Source organism: Lutra lutra, chromosome 16 (assembly GCF_902655055.1).
Source record: "Lutra lutra chromosome 16, mLutLut1.2, whole genome shotgun sequence".
NCBI lineage: Eukaryota > Metazoa > Chordata > Mammalia > Carnivora > Mustelidae > Lutra > Lutra lutra.
The window spans coordinates 19380087-19400463 of record NC_062293.1 but is presented as its reverse complement, the minus strand read 5'-3'; the positions used below and the strand labels follow the sequence as shown (position 1 = coordinate 19400463).

At 53.8% G+C, this 20377-nt stretch overlaps 5 non-coding genes across 5 annotated transcripts; 3 read left to right on the top strand and 2 right to left on the bottom strand.

The window, feature by feature from the left end:
• The first annotated feature begins 305 nt into the window (after nucleotides 1–305).
• Nucleotides 306–496, top strand: LOC125088282 (U2 spliceosomal RNA). The gene has a single exon (XR_007123677.1). It is a non-coding gene; the product is annotated as a U2 spliceosomal RNA (small nuclear RNA).
• An 8404-nt stretch (nucleotides 497–8900) lies between these two features.
• LOC125088304 (U4 spliceosomal RNA) lies at nucleotides 8901–9035 on the top strand. The gene has a single exon (XR_007123689.1). It is a non-coding gene; the product is annotated as a U4 spliceosomal RNA (small nuclear RNA).
• Nucleotides 9036–10836: 1801 nt separating this feature from the next.
• LOC125088284 (U2 spliceosomal RNA) lies at nucleotides 10837–11027 on the top strand. Its single transcript, XR_007123679.1, has one exon. It is a non-coding gene; the product is annotated as a U2 spliceosomal RNA (small nuclear RNA).
• Nucleotides 11028–14674: 3647 nt separating this feature from the next.
• Nucleotides 14675–14865, bottom strand: LOC125088276 (U2 spliceosomal RNA). Its single transcript, XR_007123671.1, has one exon. It is a non-coding gene; the product is annotated as a U2 spliceosomal RNA (small nuclear RNA).
• Nucleotides 14866–19294: 4429 nt separating this feature from the next.
• Nucleotides 19295–19485, bottom strand: LOC125088283 (U2 spliceosomal RNA). The gene has a single exon (XR_007123678.1). It is a non-coding gene; the product is annotated as a U2 spliceosomal RNA (small nuclear RNA).
• Between the last annotated feature and the right edge of the window lie 892 nt (nucleotides 19486–20377).

Below are 20377 nucleotides of genomic sequence, written 5' to 3'. Positions count from 1 at the left end.
GGCTCGCGGAGGCGGACGGGAGGGCGGAGCCGGGCCGCGGCGGCCGCGCCTCCTCGGGGAGCTGAAGGCGGGCCATGCAGATTCCGAGAGGCTGCTGGGCGAGGGAGGGCCGCGGCCGCCGGGGATACGGGATTTCTGGTTGGGAGGGAGGGAGAAGGAAGCCTCTGCCCAGAAGCGTCTGGTGATGTGGGTGGGACCGTGGACGGCGCAGAGGCAGTCAGGCGAGGAGTGAGGGTCTGGGCTGTCACCGTGAGTTGAATATGGCAGATGGGAGGACGGTGGCCGGGCGGGGGCGGCGTGGGGGTATCGCTTCTCGGCCTTTTGGCTAAGATCAAGTGTAGTATCTGTTCTTATCAGTTTAATATCTGATACGTCCTCTATCCGAGGACAATATATTAAATGGGTTTTTGGAGCAGGGAGCTGGAATAGGAGCTTGCTCCGTCCACTCCACGCATCGACCTGGTATTGCAGTACTTCCAGGAACGGTGCACCTTCCCCACGAAAATGGTGAACGGAAGAGGTGTTCTAGTATGGTAGTTTTTTGTTTTTTTTGTCTGTTCTTTCTTGGTGTTTGGATGCCTTTGTTTTCCTTTTTTTTTTTTTTGGCTATGATTTCGTCCCGTTCTCAGTGACTCTTTTCCCCCTTTACTTGTTTTGGTTTTCTTTTGTAACTCCTCTTTGGTCTTTTTCTCCAGCCTCATTTTAGGTCTTTCATTGCTTCTGTCTTTTTTGTACAGCTTTTTGTTTTTGTTTTTGTTTTGTTTTTTTTCTTTTTGCTTTCTCTGGAAGATATATGCCTTCCTACCCTCTCTCTATGGGTGGCAGTTTCTTTTTCTCCGCTCCTTATACCCTTGGCTTTGGATTTCCACATTATTGTCCCTTACAGCCCGCTGCCTTTTTTTTGCTCCTGTCATCTGCCTGACACACTCGTGTCCTTCCCAGTGATCTCAACAGCCACAATGTCGTTCGCCTGGCTGCCTGGCCTCTGTCCGAGTTCTCCCACCCTTGACCTGGTCAATGACCAATGAATGGCTACAGCCGCGTCCACATCCCTTATCACACACGCCCATCCCCTTCTTCCTCCCTCGACCTCCCTCTGCCCTTCGGTACCACCTTTCCGTGTCCCTTCACCCCCAGCCACACCTCCCCAATTCCCCAGCCACACCCCCCCCAATTCCCCAATGTCCTCCCATCCCTCCTGACAGAGATTAATTTCCCTGCAGGTACCCTCTGTCCCCTTACACATCCTTGGTGCCACCTGTGCCTCGGAACGTAGCCTGGCAGAAAGCGTCCCCACCGGGCTCATGGGGCTCGCCCCAGCTCTTTCAGGCCAGGGAAAACTAGGCACCGTCAGCGTTTGCTACCGGCCATCCAGAGGCCCTTAGAGGAAAGGTAAAAATAAAGCATCGTGGGAAACGGTGGGAATGGAAACGTAGCACCCCTACACGTTCCAACCGTTGTTTCGTCCTTTCCAGGTTCTCCACGTCTAAATACCTGCATCCTGGGACACGCTCCCAGCAATCTGCCAGGGTGACCTCTCATCGGCTGTCCCACCCGGCCGGCCTGTGGGATACTGCGTCCGGACCTGCGACCCATCCCCAGCAGGTCTGGCTCACCACTCCTTCCGGTTCTTCTTGCGCTTGCCTTGTCAAAATGTAACAGTCGAAGACATTTTTTGGTGACCCTTGCCGAACTGCAGATTCGGGAGTCAGGGAACATTCATCGGGGAATGTCGTCATCTGCAGACCTGCGATGGGAGCTGTCCCTCCACGAATGGGTCTCACCGACACGGGTTCCTCTGGCCGTGTTCTCGACTGCATTCCACAGAGGCAACGTGGAGCCCGCGGGGATGGTGTCTCCCATTCTGGGGGGGGGGGGTCTGCCTTCAGGAAGGAGGACTGGGTACTTCTTTGTTACGGCAAGGAGAAAAGGGGAGGACGGTGGGTGCCGCGGCACGACGTGTTCCGAGACCGCTGCAGCGCTCTCCCCTCTGGGAGATGCCTTCATTCCTCCATTTCCAGGTCCTTGTAGACGGTTTGGTCCTAGCCGCGGAGGGAGGAATAAGGGCAGGCAGGCAGAAGTAACGCCTGGGCTGACGACCCAGCAGACGGAGTCGAGACGCAGGGAAAGTTAAGGTCGCTGAGACCCCGCGGCGTGTCTTCGGTTTTGAGAGAAGGAAAAGCGGCCGCGGAAGCTGGCCCTGCCGCTCACGGCTAGGCCAGGGTGGTCTCCGGTTGGCCGTGGACCGTTGGCTGCGAGGGCGGCCGCCTTAGAAAGAGAACAGCCAGTGATTTTACTGGCCAGAAGAGTCTGTTCGGGGATGGCGGAGGCATCGCAGTCAGGGACGTGCAAGCTACGGGGAGCCACCAGAAAGTCTGAAGAGGCAATGGGGAGGTCAGGTTTTTTGCTTTGTTTGTTTTTTTTTTTCCTTCCTTCCTTCCTTCCTTCCTTCCTTCCTTCCTTCCGTCACTGGAAAGTCAGCTTCAATTTCGATTCACGGAGGACATTGGGGAGGCTTGCTTTGAACAGAAGTTCACGGGAGAAGAGCGAGACTTTGAGGTTGTGGCGGTTTCCCATTCAAAGGCGGGCGGTGGTTAGTGCCTTGCTGCTGGGGCAAGAGGGGCTCTAGCTTCCTTTTCCTTACAGGCAGGCGATGACCTTCCCTGCTCCAGAAGGTTCTCCCTTGTCAGAATAACGTTCATCTTCCTTCTTCCTGCTGGTTAGGCAGGAGTGGTGCGGGCTTGAGAGCTCCCCTTCCAGGCCTTCCCGAGGCCAGCGTCAGCGAGACGTCCTTCCTTTGCGACATCAGCGTGGGGCCAGGCCGCTCTGGGACCGTGGCGAGTCAAGACGGGAGCGAGGCCCACCCGGTGGTGGGTCACGCGGGAAAGGAGACAACAAACAAGAACGTTGTCCGAACAACAGAAAGGACCAAACACGTCCCCGTACCCTGGCTAGCGGGAGTAACTGCTGCGGGACCGACCGGCAGCTTTGGCTTCGCTCTGGTATTCCTTTCTCCTGGGTAAGATTTATTCAGCTTCCCAATCACTGAATTCCCCTGACTGCCCGAAAGCATCTGTGGGGCAGCGGGAGATCTTTTCCCTTCTCCTCTTCGAGGTTCTTGGGGGCGGGGTGGGGTGGGCAGGGTGGCTGGGGCTTTGTGACCAAAGACAGATTCACCAGAGAAAAGCAAACCGAAGTGGATTCGTGCGTATATCTCACAAACACACGGGAGAAGCGGAGGGCTGAGGAACTCTGTGCGGTGGCTAGAACTTGGCCTTATATAGCCCCGTAACCCAAAACGAACAGGAAAAAAGAAAGAAAGAAAGGAAGGAAGGAAGGAAGAAGCAATAAATTTTCAGAGAAGTGACAAGACAGAGGAGAAGGGCTTAGAGTTAAGTCTAGGGGGGGCGAACGGTAGGAAGGTAAATATAAGGGGTGGGGGCGGGGGGATCGCGGAAGATAAGGGCCTGCCGGTAGAGTCTGTTAGGTAGAGTCCTCTGGGTCCAGTCTCCCGGGCCAAGAAGGAGCCGGGGTTGTCAGTGGTTCGCTTCTGTACACATTCACGTCCCGCTTTGAGGCAGGTGGGAAGACGGCAGAGTTCTTCCTTCTGTCTGTTTCAGCTCAAAAGCAATCTCTGTGTCTTGTCTGCTAAAGTGGCGTATTGGGGTGCGGGGCTGGGGGGAGGTCAGCAAACGCGGCTGCCCATCCCGTCCCTGCCTTACAGCGTCCCGCGGGCTCACATCCCGTCCGTGCTAAGCCGTTCCGGACACCCTCGCCCCGAAGCGCGTCCCCTCTCACTTTCGCAACAAGCGATGGCCGGGTTGGTTTCGTGACGGGTGTGTTCCTGGTGGTCTTTGGCTGGATGGTGTTGACACGTTGTTAAGAGGGTCCACCGGAGGACCCCTGTGGTAACTGCAATATGGAATGAGTTTTCTGTCGAAGAAGCAAGAGTTTTCTCTCTTTCTCGTTCCGGACCTCGGAAGGGCCTCATGACCACGGTTTTATGCGACGGTGATAAACGACCTTTTCCCAACGACAGCTCAGCCCCCTCGAGGTCCTGGAAACCCGGCTTCCGAAATCCCTTCGAGACTTAACGCTCTCCCTGACCCCCTCCCAACTTGGAAGTATGCAAGGGGCCGCTCCCCGGGACCCCAGCGTGGCTCGGCTCGTTCTGCCCAGGGGCCCCGTGCCCGCGCTTTCACAGAGTCACCTTTCGGCACCCAAGACGTCTCAAGGACTCCTCCTCGGCCCTGGGCTTCGAAGGCTCACCCTCTTTCCTCCACCCTGAGGCGCCCGGACGGGCGGCTTGGAGTCCCGAGGACTTTCTCTTCTCTTCCCTTTGCTCTCCTTTCGGGGGCTCCGCAAGGAGGCGGGTCTTCCTGGCCCAGAAACTTGATGCCCTCTCTCTACTGCTGTCCTTATGCAACGTGGTCTGTCCTGGGCACGGGACGGCCACCTCAGTCACCGGGACGGCTGCCGTCTTAAGACTCCCGTGGGAGGTTTCCTCCTGATGGATCTGAGGTGATCCCGGTCACATCCCCGGTCCGGCCGCTTGCGGCGGAAACCGGTACCCGATGGCGTGCAAACCCTCCCGGGGGCTCTTTCCTCGGGCAGTTAGTTCCCTGTTAGGACTAGTCGGGTTGGCGTGTCGCTTAGGTCCCGGTGGATGTCTGTCTTTACTGTTTTCCTTCAGTGTCCTCGACGAACTCCGTAAGCTACGGAATTCGGTAATTTCCTCCTGTAAAACTCTTCGGGCGTTCTCCATGGGTTAAAGACAGCAAGTTCTTCAAGGCAGGGTAAAGTAAGGCGTGACCTTCACAGCACAACCTTCGAGGCCCGGTGTTTCGGTCCCTGCGCCGGGCGCCCGTCTGTAGCCTAGGATGCAGTGGGGGAGCGGGGGGTACGGTAGCCTCCCTCCTCCAGGGGCCCTGAGCGGCGGCGGCGGCGGTCACAGCGATTTGATCTTTCGGGGGACGCCCCGGGTCGCTCTGACACCAGGGACCTCGGATCTATCCTGCGTGGGACGGTGCCCGGCAGTCGGGTTGCGTGGGGGTGCGGATCGTCTAGGTGATGGACCTTCTCGTGTCTTCAGTTCCCAAGGACTCTCCCTTGGGGTGCCTTTCAACCCACCGGAAACCATTGGGATTGCAAAACTTAGGGAAGGACTGAGCCCCTGTAACACTGCATGGGTTGGGTGGGATCCATCGGTTCGAGGTCCTCTGCGGGAAACGGGTCAGATGGTCCCAGGGGACCTTCGCGGCTCTACACCAGGACCCCCGACCTAAGGGCCTTTTGGGGAATGTGTTCGCCTGAAGGGGTCGGCTGGCAAAACTCCCCTCCTGCCCTATGGATGATAATTACCTAGCCAGGCCTCCTCCGGATAAAGCCAGGCGGCTGGAGGAAACATAGCGGGCCCCCCGCCCCCCAGCAAAGGGGACTCTTGTCTCTCACTGTTCCTCCTTCTCGTGGATGTGGGGACTAGACTTCTCCCTCGCTCATTTCCCGGGTTATCCGGCTGTAACTGGAGCCAACGGCGGTTGGTCTCCCTCGGGCCGGGGGCCGGAAGGAATGTTCCGGAGCAGCCGCCGAAACTTGCTTCGGGGAGACTCCCCGTCTTCGCTGGCCCGGCGGGGACTGCCTAGTCCCCCTCGTTGGCGGGAGAACACGGCATCTGCTCCTCTGTTGGGGTCCATGAGCTCTGGAACCGGGAACCCTTTCTTCTGCCCTCTGGCGGCCGTCTGCCTCTCCTGTCTCCTCGCTCCTGCTGGAGACTCGTTGGGTGCAGCGGGCCTGACTGGCTTCTGCATGGCCCTAGTCCTACCAGGGCTGGCTCCTCCTCCCCTCGCCGTTAGGGAACAAAGGAGAGCGCCCACCCCCACCTCCACCTGGATCCCGACCCCCAACCCCGCCCGCTCCAGATGATCTCCCCGCCAGTTGGCCAACCGTGAGTTCGATGGAACCTGTGCTCCTTGTAACAGGAGACCGTGGGAGACATTGGTTGTTTTACCAAGGCTTTGACTGGGAGGTCGTATCTGAGAGACCCATACAGCCTCAGCTAGGAGCAGACGGCTCTCCGGGACTAAGGCTGCCTTTACGGAACCCGGAGCCGTAGAACTACCCCTCGGAAACCTTGGCCTCGTACCTCGCTTACGGAGTTCCCAGCCGCCTCGCGAGGTGAGGGAAGAAGGACGTCAAGTCCTGGCAGGTGCGGGAACCTCGGGATGCCCTGGGGACCCCGTGAAGAGGAATCTGGCCAAATCGACAGGCACGACAGGCACGTCGGAGGGCAAGTCCTCGGCTTGGCTCCTGGCCTGGAGGGGCTACTAAGAGTTCAACCGAGGGACTCCTCATCAAAGTTCCAGCCAAGCCGATTCAAAGAGATCTGTATGATCGATCGTTATTCTTGCTGAGCGTGTGTGAACGGTTAGGCCAAGGTTGTTAAAACCGGACTTGTTTCTCAAGTGCTTGAAATACGTCCAGTGGCCCTCTCTGATGAAAAGGGCGGGTTGTTTCAGAGAGAAAAATTACGTTTCAGGAGCACACCTTTGTGGATGGTAAATTCTCGATCCGATTGTGTTTAAATGTTTGTTGTTCCCCTAAGCCAGACCCCTTGAGGTGAACGTCGGAGAAAGTACCGCGATAACGCGTGCGGACGGACGGAAAGCTCGTGCTTTCCGTGCTGTCGGGGATAGTCACGGGATCCCGTGGGCCCGTGATGACGTAACCGGCTGGAGAATGGGATCGATTCCCCAACAACTGCCTAACTCAGCGAGCAGCTCGACCCATTCTATGTGGCTGGGATGACAGAACCGTTCCCTAAAAGCCGGAGCGCACCCGACTCTGTAGGGGTGACGGTGGGCTCGTGGAGGTAATGGCTGGGTTGGATGGTGCCCTTGGGGATGCCCTCGTCTCTTGGCAAGTCTTCTCCGGCTTGCCAGTGATTCCTTATAATTAGGACACCGTTAGGGCCGGACCTCAGACATAAAGGGCTCCTCGACGGTTTCACCCCTCCTAGCCCTGTTGTTCCTAGAAGCCCCGCCTGCCGAGGTCCAGTTGCAAGGCAGGGCCTCAGCCAAGCACGCCAACAGCCCTCCCGGTAGAGCGGAGCCTCGAAGTTCCCCACGGGACAGTCCCTGACTGTGATGACTTCACATCAGGTCCCGAGTGTCTCAGAGACCAAAGGCCACCGATGGACGATGGGAGGCAGACTTAACGACGTACCAGGTTATGCGTATAGATGTGCCTGAGCTGATTCTTGAAACCGGTGAGACTTTCGGCCCAGCTTCCCTTAGGCCCGGACCTGAGCACCGTGCTTCTAGAGAGCGCAGCTGTTCAGAGGTTACCGGTCTTCCGGCCGACCAGGTTTAAAAGATGCCCCTGTTGGGGCGCCTGGGTGGCTCAGTGGGTTAATGCCGCTGCCTTCGGCTCAGGTCATGATCCCAGGGTTCTGGGATCGAGCCCCGCATCGGGCTCCCTGCTCCACAGGGAGCCTGCTTCCTCCTCTCTCTCTGCCTGCCTCTCTGCCTACTTGTGATCTCTGTCTGTCAAATTAAAAAAAAAAAAAAAAAGATGCCCCTGTTGAAGGCACCGGTGACGGTTGGTTTACCGATGGCAACCGTTTGCTGTCTACACCGGAAGCAGTTTCATGAGAAGCTGGGTGCATGTGCCACAGTGCTCACTGGTGCTTGGCAGTTGCCCAAGCCTTGCAAGTTCGTACTCACACTGACTCCGAATATGCTTCCCTGGTCCTACGTGCCGTGGGAGCAATTTGGAAGAGAAGGGGATTGTTATCAAGCCCGAACTCCCCAATCAAATAGGGGCCCGAGATTATCACTCTCCTTGACCGACTGGGCCGCCCAGGTGCCTCCTTGAAATTATTACTCTTCTCGAGGCTGTACACCTGCCTAAGGAAGGAGCCGGAATTCACCCCAAAGGACATCAAGGGATAGGACCTTAGAATCTGAGGGAAACAGCCCACTGGACCGTGCGGCGAAGCGGGCAGCACGGAATAGACAGAGGCGGAGTCTTTTATCCGTCTTCCCTCCAGTGGAGTCCCTGCGTGCAGCCCGTTCAGGCGAAGAAATGCGTGGGCCTGGCTTGTTAATAATGAAGGAAAACACCTTTATACCCCAGGATAACCCATGGGACGTAATACAGGATTCACACCAGGCTACTGATTTGGGTAGGAGAGGCCACGGAGGTGACAAAAACTCTAAGAAAAATTGTCCGTAGATCTGGACTCCCTCCGTGTCTACAGAGGGACCACGGACTGCCTTCTAGGACACAGATTCAAAAGTTGGCCCTCCGAAACGGAGTAGGCCTTGATACTTTGGCTGCAGTTTAAAGGAGCCCGGCGTCAGGACCCGATGGCTAGTCTAGAGTCTAGCTCGTGTCCAAGGCTTCCCCCAGGCTGGACAGGCCACGGTGCTGTGGGTTTTGGCCAGCATGAAAACCATCATCAACCCAGGCAACCTTCCCAACTAGAAACAGCGGTGAACACGTTCTGCGTCTCATCGGTATGACCGCCGAACACCCATTCTCGTTCCCTCTTTGGCACCAGACGATGTCGTTTGGCACACGGAAGCTCTTAAGAAGTACACGGTGAATGGGGCACCCGAGTGGCTCAGTGGGTTAAAGCCTCTGCCTCCGGCTCAGGTCATGATCCCAGGGTCCTGGGATGGAGCCCCGCATCGGGCTCTCTGCTCAGTGGGGAGCCTGCTTCCTCCTCTCTGTCTCTGCCTGCCTCTCTGCCTACTTGTGATCTGTCTGTCAAATAAATAAATAAAATCTTAAAAAAAAAAAAACAAAGAAGTACACGGTGAAGGCCCTAAATGATGACCCCACACGGCATTTCTCTGTTAAAAAACTAACACAGCACAAGTGCTTAAAACAGGTTTACAAGCTTTGCGCAGTGGCAGTATCGTAGCCAGTGAGGTTTATCCGAGGCGCGATTATTGCTAATTGAAAACAGGTGTACACAGTAGCATGACGTTAGGTGTTTTAACTAACGTGTGCTGAGCAGAACGACAAAACGCTGTGTAGACGTTCCGGGTTATCGCAGGGTGTTTGTCTGGGTGTCTTGACGTGAGTACTCACATTGGCGCTTTCAACGATCCCTCTCTTTCCTCTAGTGATTGGTTAAATTCCTGGACTGGCAAAGGATTTTTGTCAACTACGAGAGGACTCTTATTCGAGCTTCTTTTTCTTTCGGTTACACTAACGTCGTTTGGCTGTTTTCTCCCATCTCTCTCCAGCTGGCGTCGAGGCCCCTTGACCGCCGGAACTTCAGGCCAGCGGAGGAGCCTTCCCACTTCGGAAGATCTCCACACGCAGTCTCCCTTGGATTCAGCTGCCTCTGCCTTTTGTAACTCCCGTTACCTGTATGAGCCCTAGGTAGGGACATCTCTATGCCCCCGTCCAGCAGGAAGAAGTCACAGAAGAGGAGACCTTCCGCCCTCAAAACTGTAAAGATTTATTGGGTCAAAACTGTTCACGGGGGGGGGGGGGGGGGGGGGGGATGATGTGGGAAACAAAGGCAGAAGAAGAATTATTAAAGTTCCCTGCTACCTACAGCCCGTTGGCAAGTCCTGGAAACAGGCAGAGTGACTTTCCCCTAGGGACTCAACGGCCTCGATGTTAATACTTCGGTAAGGGCAGAAGGCAACCCTCGCCTGAAACCCTCCCCCCACCTACCAGGATCCCGTAAGTCTACTTTAACCCAGAGAAAGCCCTTTATTTCTAAACCCCGCAAGGTTCGTGTTGGCAATCATCCCCCAAGCCTACGGCCCACCGATGTACATCTGAAGGGTCTCACACCGACGGTTTTGCGGGACGGTAATAGGTAATAACAACAACAGCTCAGCCCCCTCGAGGCCCTGGAAACCTGGCTTCCAAAATTCCTTGGAGACTTAACGCTCTCCCTGACCCCCTCCCAACTTGGAAGCATGTTAACGGGACCGCTCCCCGGGACCCCGCTGGGGCTCTTTCTGCCCAGGGGCCGTGTCCCCGTGCTTTAATAAAACCACCCTTTGGCACGGAATACGTCTCAAGAACTCTTTCTGGCCGCAGGCTTGGAACCCTAACGTTCTTTCCCCCATCATGCCTATGCACAGGACTCAGCAGTCAGATGATGTCCGGGGGTGGGTGCTCAGGGCAGAAACCTTTCAACGTGGGGCGCCTGGGTGGCTCAGTGGGTTAAGCCGCTGCCTTCCGCTCAGGTCATGATCTCAGGGTCCTGGGATCGAGCCCCGCATCGGGCTCTCTGCTCTGCGAGGAGCCTGCTTCCCTCTCTCTGCCTGCCTCTCTGCCTACTTGTGATCTCTCTCTGTCAAATAAATAAATAAAATCTTAAAAAAAAAAAAAAAAAGAAAGAAAAAGAAACCTTTCAACGTAGCTGGACGTTGGAGAGGATGTTGAAAAAGAAGAGAGGAGAGATGCTGCCAAGAAACACCTCCCAGAGCCGTTCGCGTCTTTCCCGCTGGGGGATTTCTCCCAGGAAACGAGGCCGAACGAGCTCCAGGACTACGGCTACCGGCGTGCATTTCCGTTCGGAGGCGGGAGGGCAGGAAACCAGGAAACGGCGCGCGTGTGGGCGGGACATGCAAATTAGAAATGACTGTTTCTCCCCGGGACCGATGGGAGCAAAAGAGTAAAGAGGGTGAAAGCCCGAAACAGGTTAATGATCTGACCAAGCATGCACGCCTAACGAGTTGTGAGGATGGCGTGCCGTCAAGTTGAAGGGAAGAAGGAGCGAGTTCGTTTGAGGGTGACTTTTCTCACCGTGACCAAAAAGAAGTGCGAGAGGCAGGGTGCCGACGCGCCACGGCGAGGTCTGTTATCGCTTCTCGGCCTTTTGGCTAAGATCAAGTGTAGTATCTGTTCTTATCAGTTTAATATCTGATACGTCCTCTATCCGAGGACAATATATTAAATGGATTTTTGGAGCAGGGAGATAGAATAGGAGCTTGCTCCGTCCACTCCACGCATCGACCTGGTATTGCAGTACTTCTAGGAACGGTGCACCCCCCTCGGGGGAACATCGCGAGGTTTAAAGTCAGAATTGGGAGGTTTAGTTTGCTTTTTTTTTTTTTTTCTTTTCTTCCCCGCTCCGGTGGCGAGACTGCGGTATCTCATCCCGAAGGTTCGGAACGGCGTCTCTTCTCCAGGCTTTTTGTTGGGCGCAGTGAGCGTTGCATGGTGTTCCATCCCAGGACTCTGGCGCCATGACCCGACGCGGAAGCAGCAGAGACTCTCTGCCGACCAACCCTCGTGACCAAGTCTTCTTGAGGTATCGAGGCAGCACTTTGTGGCATGTGGCCTTCTCCGAAGAAGAGTGGACGCTAGGGGTTTTGCCAAAAGTGCCCAGAAGCCCCCAACCGCATTTGCTCTATGCAAGGGAGCTGTGATTCCGAAAGCGCCAGGGACACGCTTTACCCTGGTAAAAAAAAAAAAATCACTGGACCCTAATGACAGACCACAGGGTCAGTGTTCCCTCTTGTTTTCCAACCCAAATACGGTTGGCCGGGGAGGGGGAGGTAAGGAAAAAGGGAGGTTTCAAAAGAACTTTCATAGGCTAAAGAGGACCTACGAGATATCGGAGGCCTTTTGCCATTTCCAAGTTAAGGCTGTTTTTCCCCTCGAGCAAAGGGTTTAACATTAAGAGCGGTGGGAGCTTCCTCCTGGGCGTTGGGAGGCTTCCTGGAAGGAGGTCGCGCCTGTCACACCCAGGAGTGGGGGTGCGGGGGAGGCTGCCCGGTGTCCCCTTCTGCTTTGTCTTCAGTCAGCCTTCTGCTCCCTCCTCGCCCATAACGTAGGAGCTCAATGTTTGTTTTTTTTTTCTTTTCAGGTCCTTAGTGACTGAGGAGTTTGCAAGAACAGGGGATGAGAGGGGGAAAAGCATAGAAGAATCTGATTAATTAGGTGCCCCGGAACGTTCCCTGAGAGACGTGAACAAAGAAGTGGGGAGCTGTTACCCTGTCTTTCTCTGACACAGCCGGGTGTTACTCCAAGCCTGAAAACCTTGGACGTAGGACATCCCCAGAGTTGCCGATGATCGAGGCAGTGCAAGGGCCAGCAGAGTGCCTTTCCCCTGACCTCCCGCCCCGAACGTGTTCAGGGTCCTGGGGCTGAAACAGAAGTGTTTGTGTGTTGGAGAGCAAGTTGCATGTCCAGCTCCACTAGATCCATAAAACTAGGTTGTCTCAACCAAGAACGGGGCTTCAAAGCCTGCCTGCCATTATTTAGCACCCACTGTGTGCCCGCTAATCCCCACATTTTCCCCTTGTTTTTTTTAAACATCCTCAGTGCAATTAACGACTATTAGAATGTATTACTCCTTCCAGAGGTAGAGGTCAGTGATTCAACAGTCTTGTGTAATACCTAGCGGTCTGTTTTCTTATTAAGATTTTATTTATTTATTTGACAGAGAGAGACACGGTAAGAGAGGCAACACTAGCAGGGGGATTGGGAGAGCGAAAAGCAGAGTTCCCCATCGAGCAGGGAGCCCATGTGTGGGGATACATCCAAGGACCCCGGGACTGAGCCACCCAGGCGCCCCCCTCAGTGCTCATTCTGAAGCCGGAGAGCTAGGTTCTTGTCTCATGGAGCCAAAGAATGACTCTTGAGGACAAAAGAGAGTAAAGGGATAGATGTTTATTAAGCGAAGATACAGAAGAAGCCCTCAAGAGTGAGAAGGGTCAGGGTTCCTGGGTGGCCCAGTGGGTTAAGCCTCTGCTTTCGGCTCAGGTCATGATCTCAGGGTCCTGGGATCAAGCACCACATCAGCGGGGAGCCTGCTTCCCCCACCCCCCCACCTCTGCCTGCCTCTCGGTCTACTGGTGATCTCTGTCTTTCTGTCAAATAAATAAGTAAAATCTTAAAAAAAAAAAAAAAAAAGTGATGTGTCCCAACAGGATTGCCAAGGCGGTTTGTCTTTATAGAAAGGGAACTCTAAGGGCCTATTCAGCCAGAGTAGCCCCACCCCAGTTGAAGTGCCATCTTGCTGTAAAGCTTAAATTGATCTTGTCCCCCCAGGGGAACTTATTTAAAAGGAGGTCCGGGAAACCAGTCCCAGGTAACAAAGTCCAAATACAAGGGTGGGTCAGGCCAGGTGGAGGTATTCAATCAGTGGGGGCACAGACTGTCTCCTAGCTACCAAGGTGTAGGGGCCCCGCCCTTTGGGAGCCTTTTGGCGCCAATCCTAACCAAGGTGTGATAGGCTGGTTCAAATGTCTACTAGGGTAAATTGTAATTCAGTTAGTTGGTCACCTAGCATCACTATGGAGTTTCCTGTGTGTATTACAATCTCATTGGCCACCGTGTTTGGCTAGGCCCAACCACATGGCCTTTGCTCTATAAAAGTTAGTCTGGAAAGCAGGGAGGGGTCGTCCTCTTTGTAGGGGCAGATCGGACCGGTCTGTTAGACGGTATGATTCCTGATGCTTGGGGGGAAATAAATTTTTTTTTTAAAGATTTTATTTATTTGACAGAAAGAGATCACAAGTAGACGGAGAGGCAGGCAGAGAGAGAGAGAGGGAAGCAGGCTCCCTGCTGAGCTGAGAGCCCGATGCGGGACTCGATCCCAGGACCCTAAGATCATGACCTGAGCCGAAGGCAGCGGCTTAACCCACTGAGCCACCCAGGCGCCCCGCGAAATAAAGCTTTGCTTGACCTTCACTTTGTATCAGTCTCGCTCCTTTAATCACGGACCCATTATTGGGGTACCCAATTTTGGGGGGGACCCAACAGAACCAAAATCCTTTTAACATCTCTACTGATATTAGTGATAACACTTTCAATGGCTTACTTCCTTTATGGTCTGGTAGTTCTTTGTCGGTCGCAGGTGATTATCATAAAAAAGACACCCATACCACACACCTAGGGTAGGGAGGTCGGGTTTGTTCCCTTATCTGTGGTTTCCCCAGGCCTCCACATTTTTGAGATTTTGAGATTTTTTGAGCCAATCACAGGGCCCCTGTGTCTCCCTATCTAGTCCTATCTGTCAATTAATTCCATCATGTGCCCTCTTTAATGTCCTTCACCCAGTTTCTCCATCCTTCCAAACCCCTCCCGTTAACCCATTTCATTCATTCAAGGATCCCAAAGAGAAAGTGTTATTTATGATATTTTCCATTTGAAGAAATTGAAGCTGCCAGTGCCCAGCGCCCAATTTCAGCTTCCTTCCTCTTCTTCCTCCCTTACTCTTGGCTGGTGGTTTTACAACTTGGTGAGTCCTTAATCCCATCCACACAGTAATAAAGTAGGTCAAACTATCCTTGTTCAACAGATGAGAAAATCGGTTCAGAAAGAGTCAAACTTACTAGATTTAAAAAGTCGGGTTTAGCAAAGACAGTAACACAAAGATCCAGGGACCCTACCAGTTTGTTTTTCCTGCAATCACTAGAAAAAAAACTGCCTCCATACTTAAGTAATCTGGAAATAAAGAAACAGGAGACTATTAGGACAAACCCAGCACACTCACCCAAGACTGCTTGCCAAACACTTTGCTAAATTAAGAATGAACGTTCTTCGACAATGTACCAAAAATGCGGGGTACAGAACTCTCTAAAGAAACCATAGCAAACCTGAATACTCTAACGCAGAAGAAAGCAAAAACTGAAATCTATTGTCGGGGAAATCAAACTCTGTTATTAGAGACAAAGTATTTTAGCCCCCAAAGGGGTGCACCGTTCCTGGAAGTACTGCAATACCAGGTCGATGCGTGGAGTGGACGGAGCAAGCTCCTATTCCATCTCCCTGCTCCAAAAATCCATTTAATATATTGTCCTCGGATAGAGGACGTATCAGATATTAAACTGATAAGAACAGATACTACACTTGATCTTAGCCAAAAGGCCGAGAAGCGATACCACGCACCCCTCCCTCGCCGTCACCGCCAAGTCGCCATCCATATTGCACTCACGGCGAGCCCCGGCGCGCCCACCCCACGCCTCGCTTCCCTCCCCTCTCCGACAGCGCTATGGCCGCCGTCGGACAGGACGCTCGGCCGCACACCTGTCCATTCTCTACACCTGAAAACAGAAATGGTGCTTCTGTCGGCGCTTTGTCGCTCGCGCCGATCGCCATTTCCAATTTGAATGCCCCGCCCCTTCCGCGCACGGAGGCGTGGCCGCGCGGGAGACGAACCCCGGTGGAAGCAGAGCTCCTCTTTGATGGAAAGCGCTTGCTGGCGTGAGGGGAAGACCCGGGGAAGTGGGATTGTGCCCGGGGAGGACGGGGCTGGGGCAGAGTGGTCCGAGTTTCCGGGAAACTCGTCGGGGCATCACTGTAGGACCCTGCGGCGGGCTGGCTGGGTCCGCGCGGCTGGGAACCAGCGGAGAACTCCCGGCTGTGGCCACCTGGGAAGGGCTCCAGAGACAAGGCGGGGCTCCGCGACTGGGCCCTGATAGGGTGGCCACCCTGACCCTTCCGCAGGGCCCTTGGGCACACTCCCTAACCTCCTGAGCCTCACTTTCCCCAGTGGAGAAGTGGTGGCCTTCATTCCTCCTTGATGGGATTTAGAGAACGCAGATGGAGCTAATGAGGTGACCTTGGTGTCAGTCGTCGAGAATATGGGTTCTGGGTTAGGGTTAGGGTTAGATGGAGCAAGGGACACGATAAAAGACAAACAAAACATTCCTCGTTTGGGCTCACACCTGGGCTCAGTGCTTTCTTCATCTCTAACTTGCCACGTTTGCCCAGGCATGGGGCAGTTGAGGCAGACAGGTGAAGCAACTCACCCGAGACCATGGGTTTCGTGGAAGAGGCTGGCTGGGCCTGGGAAGCCGAGCGCAGGGCCTAGAAAGGGCACCAAGGAGACGTGATGCTTGTGTGTCCAGCCCACGAGGAGATGAAGTGTTGCCCAGAGTGACACAGGAGTCCTGCCCGCAGACAGGCCGGAAGCCGCGACCCGTGCAGCCCCTGAGAGCGTTAGCTCCCAGTACCCGGTGGGACCTACTGTGTACCTTGGCCTCCTCGATTCACCCTCCCCCTTCCATCCCTTATCTCTAAACTGGGAGTTGGCGAGAGGAGAAAGTATTGCACATCATTACTGGGGATAAGGAGACAGGTTTGCTATAGACTGTATCCGAGAGAACCAAAGGCAGGGAAACTAGCTCGGGCGAGTCACTTCTCTGTAGCCTCCTCATCTCCAAAGGGAGACTATGAACAGCCTGCCTGTAATCCTGACCTTCACCTTCCCTCCTCCACCCAGGGCCCCGGGTTCTCCCTTACCTGCCTTTCTTTTATTCCGTAGCAGCGTATCCCTGGACACCTAAACGTGAGTTTATGTTGCCTTTTAGCTCAATAGCGCATAAGCCCTAGAACGGGGATCTGGGTGTGTTTCGTTTGCATTTATATCTCCAGTGCTTTGAACAGGTCCTGGCATATACCGGACGCCTAGTGTACTTAGTTGAATAAATGAATCCCATGATCAATATTGTATCATGGGATACCTGCATACAGAAAGGGATTAGCAAGCAAACAAGGAAGACTCTAGCAGTGGCTTGTCAAAGATCAGTTGCTATTTTGCAAGTTTTTCTATGAGAACATATTGAATATTGAGGACCTTGAATACCATCCTTGGGGGTTTGCTATTTTGCTTCATGCTTCCATTCTTGGCCTTTACTGGGGTCTACGAACAAGTACATAAGTGATAAGTACCTGGCAGCCCAGGCCCATAGGCCCCAATAATGACAAAATTCTTCAAAAAACTTGTAGGCAAGGGAGGGGAGGGCGGGGTCGGCTCTAGGCTTAGGAAATTCTTTAACTATGACCCTAAGTTTAGCCTTTGACTAAGGAGTAACAGATGCTAAGGAGGACCTTCATTTAATTTCATTTTTATTTATTTGAGAGAGAGAGTGCAGGCACACAATTGGGGTGGGGGGCGGCGGGGTCAGAGGAAGAGGATCTCAGGCAGAAATCCCACTGACCGCAGAGCCAAGGTGAACTCTGAGATCATGACCTGAGACTAACCAACTGAGCCACCCAGGAACCCGGAGAAGTATCACTTTATTTACTTATTCTTTTTTTTTTTTTTTTTAAGATTTTTTTTTATTTATTTGTCAGAGATAGAGGGAGAGAGAGCGAGCACAGGTGGACAGAATGGCAGGCAGAGGCAGAGGGAGAAGCAGGCTCCCTGCCAAGCAAGGAGCCCGATGTGGGACTCGATCCCAGGACGCTGGGATCATGACCCGAGCCGAAGGCAGCTGCTTAACCAACTGAGCCACCCAGGCGTCCCTTATTTACTTATTCTTTTTTATTTTTTTTAAAGATTTTATTTATTTGTTAGAGAGAGAGAGAGAGAGAGAGGGAGCGAGCATGAGCACAGGCAGACAGAGTGGCAGGCAGAGGCAGAGGGAGAAGCAGGCTCCCCGCTGAGCAAGGACGCTGGGATCATGACCTGAGCCGAAGGCAGCTGCTTAGCCACCTGAGCCACCCAGGCGTCCCAATTTACTTATTTATTTGACAGAAAGACAGAGATCACCAGTAGACCGAGAGGCAGGCAGAGGTGGGGGGGGGGGGGGGAAGCAGGCTCCCCGCTGATGTGGTGCTTGATCCCAGGACCCTGAGATCATGACCTGAGCCGAAAGCAGAGGCTTAACCCACTGGGCCACCCAGGAACCCTGACCCTTCTCACTCTTGAGGGCTTCTTCTGTATCTTCGCTTAATAAACCTCTATCCCTTTACTCTCTTTTGTCCTCAAGAGTCATTCTTTGGCTCCATGAGACAAGAACCTAGCTCTCCGGCTTCAGAATGAGCACTGAGGGGGGCGCCTGGGTGGCTCAGTCCCGGGGTCCTTGGATGTATCCCCACACATGGGCTCCCTGCTCGATGGGGAACTCTTGCTTTTCGCTCTCCCAATCCCCCTGCTAGTGTTGCCTCTCTTACCGTGTCTCTCTCTGTCAAATAAATAAATAAAATCTTAATAAGAAAACAGACCGCTAGGTATTACACAAGACTGTTGAATCACTGACCTCTACCTCTGGAAGGAGTAATACATTCTAATAGTCGTTAATTGCACTGAGGATGTTTAAAAAAAACAAGGGGAAAATGTGGGGATTAGCGGGCACACAGTGGGTGCTAAATAATGGCAGGCAGGCTTTGAAGCCCCGTTCTTGGTTGAGACAACCTAGTTTTATGGATCTAGTGGAGCTGGACATGCAACTTGCTCTCCAACACACAAACACTTCTGTTTCAGCCCCAGGACCCTGAACACGTTCGGGGCGGGAGGTCGGGGGAAAGGCACTCTGCTGGCCCTTGCACTGCCTCGATCATCGGCAACTCTGGGGATGTCCTACGTCCAAGGTTTTCAGGCTTGGAGTAACACCCGGCTGTGTCAGAGAAAGACAGGGTAACAGCTCCCCACTTCTTTGTTCACGTCTCTCAGGGAACGTTCCGGGGCACCTAATTAATCAGATTCTTCTATGCTTTTCCCCGATCTCATCCCCTGTTCTTGCAAACTCCTCAGTCACTAAGGACCTGAAAAGAAAAAAAAACAAACATTGAGCTCCTACGTTATGGGCGAGGAGGGAGCAGAAGGCTGACTGAAGACAAAGCAGAAGGGGACACCGGGCAGCCTCCCCCGCACCCCCACTCCTGGGTGTGACAGGCGCGACCTCCTTCCAGGAAGCCTCCCAACGCCCAGGAGGAAGCTCCCACCGCTCTTAATGTTAAACCCTTTGCTCGAGGGGAAAAACAGCCTTAACTTGGAAATGGCAAAAGGCCTCCGATATCTCGTAGGTCCTCTTTAGCCTATGAAAGTTCTTTTGAAACCTCCCTTTTTCCTTACTTCTCCCTCCCCGGCCAACCGTATTTGGGTTGGAAAACAAGAGGGAACACTGACCCTGTGGTCTGTCATTAGGGTCCAGTGATTTTTTTTTTTTTACCAGGGTAAAGCGTGTCCCTGGCGCTTTCGGAATCACAGCTCCCTTGCATAGAGCAAATGCGGTTGGGGGCTTCTGGGCACTTTTGGCAAAACCCCTAGCGTCCACTCTTCTTCGGAGAAGGCCACATGCCACAAAGTGCTGCCTCGATACCTCAAGAAGACTTGGTCACGAGGGTTGGTCGGCAGAGAGTCTCTGCTGCTTCCGCGTCGGGTCATGGCGCCAGAGTCCTGGGATGGAAAACCATGCAACGCTCACTGCGCCCAACAAAAAGCCTGGAGAAGAGACGCCGTTCCGAACCTTCGGGATGAGATACCGCAGTCTCGCCACCGGAGCGGGGAAGAAAAGAAAAAAAAAAAAAAAGCAAACTAAACCTCCCAATTCTGACTTTAAACCTCGCGATGTTCCCCCGAGGGGGGTGCACCGTTCCTAGAAGTACTGCAATACCAGGTCGATGCGTGGAGTGGACGGAGCAAGCTCCTATTCCATCTCCCTGCTCCAAAAATCCATTTAATATATTGTCCTCGGATAGAGAACGTATCAGATATTAAACTGATAAGAACAGATACTACACTTGATCTTAGCCAAAAGGCCGAGAAGCGATAACAGACCTCGCCGTGGCGCGTCGGCACCCTGCCTCTCGCACTTCTTTTTGGTCACGGTGAGAAAAGTCACCCTCAAACGAACTCGCTCCTTCTTCCCTTCAACTTGACGGCACGCCATCCTCACAACTCGTTAGGCGTGCATGCTTGGTCAGATCATTAACCTGTTTCGGGCTTTCACCCTCTTTACTCTTTTGCTCCCATCGGTCCCGGGGAGAAACAGTCATTTCTAATTTGCATGTCCCGCCCACACGCGCGCCGTTTCCTGGTTTCCTGCCCTCCCGCCTCCGAACGGAAATGCACGCCGGTAGCCGTAGTCCTGGAGCTCGTTCGGCCTCGTTTCCTGGGAGAAATCCCCCAGCGGGAAAGACGCGAACGGCTCTGGGAGGTGTTTCTTGGCAGCATCTCTCCTCTCTTCTTTTTCAACATCCTCTCCAACGTCCAGCTACGTTGAAAGGTTTCTTTTTCTTTCTTTTTTTTTTTTTTTTTTAAGATTTTATTTATTTATTTGACAGAGAGAGATCACAAGTAGGCAGAGAGGCAGGCAGAGAGAGGGAAGCAGGCTCCTCGCAGAGCAGAGAGCCCGATGCGGGGCTCGATCCCAGGACCCTGAGATCATGACCTGAGCGGAAGGCAGCGGCTTAACCCACTGAGCCACCCAGGCGCCCCACGTTGAAAGGTTTCTGCCCTGAGCACCCACCCCCGGACATCATCTGACTGCTGAGTCCTGTGCATAGGCATGATGGGGGAAAGAACGTTAGGGTTCCAAGCCTGCGGCCAGAAAGAGTTCTTGAGACGTATTCCGTGCCAAAGGGTGGTTTTATTAAAGCACGGGGACACGGCCCCTGGGCAGAAAGAGCCCCAGCGGGGTCCCGGGGAGCGGTCCCGTTAACA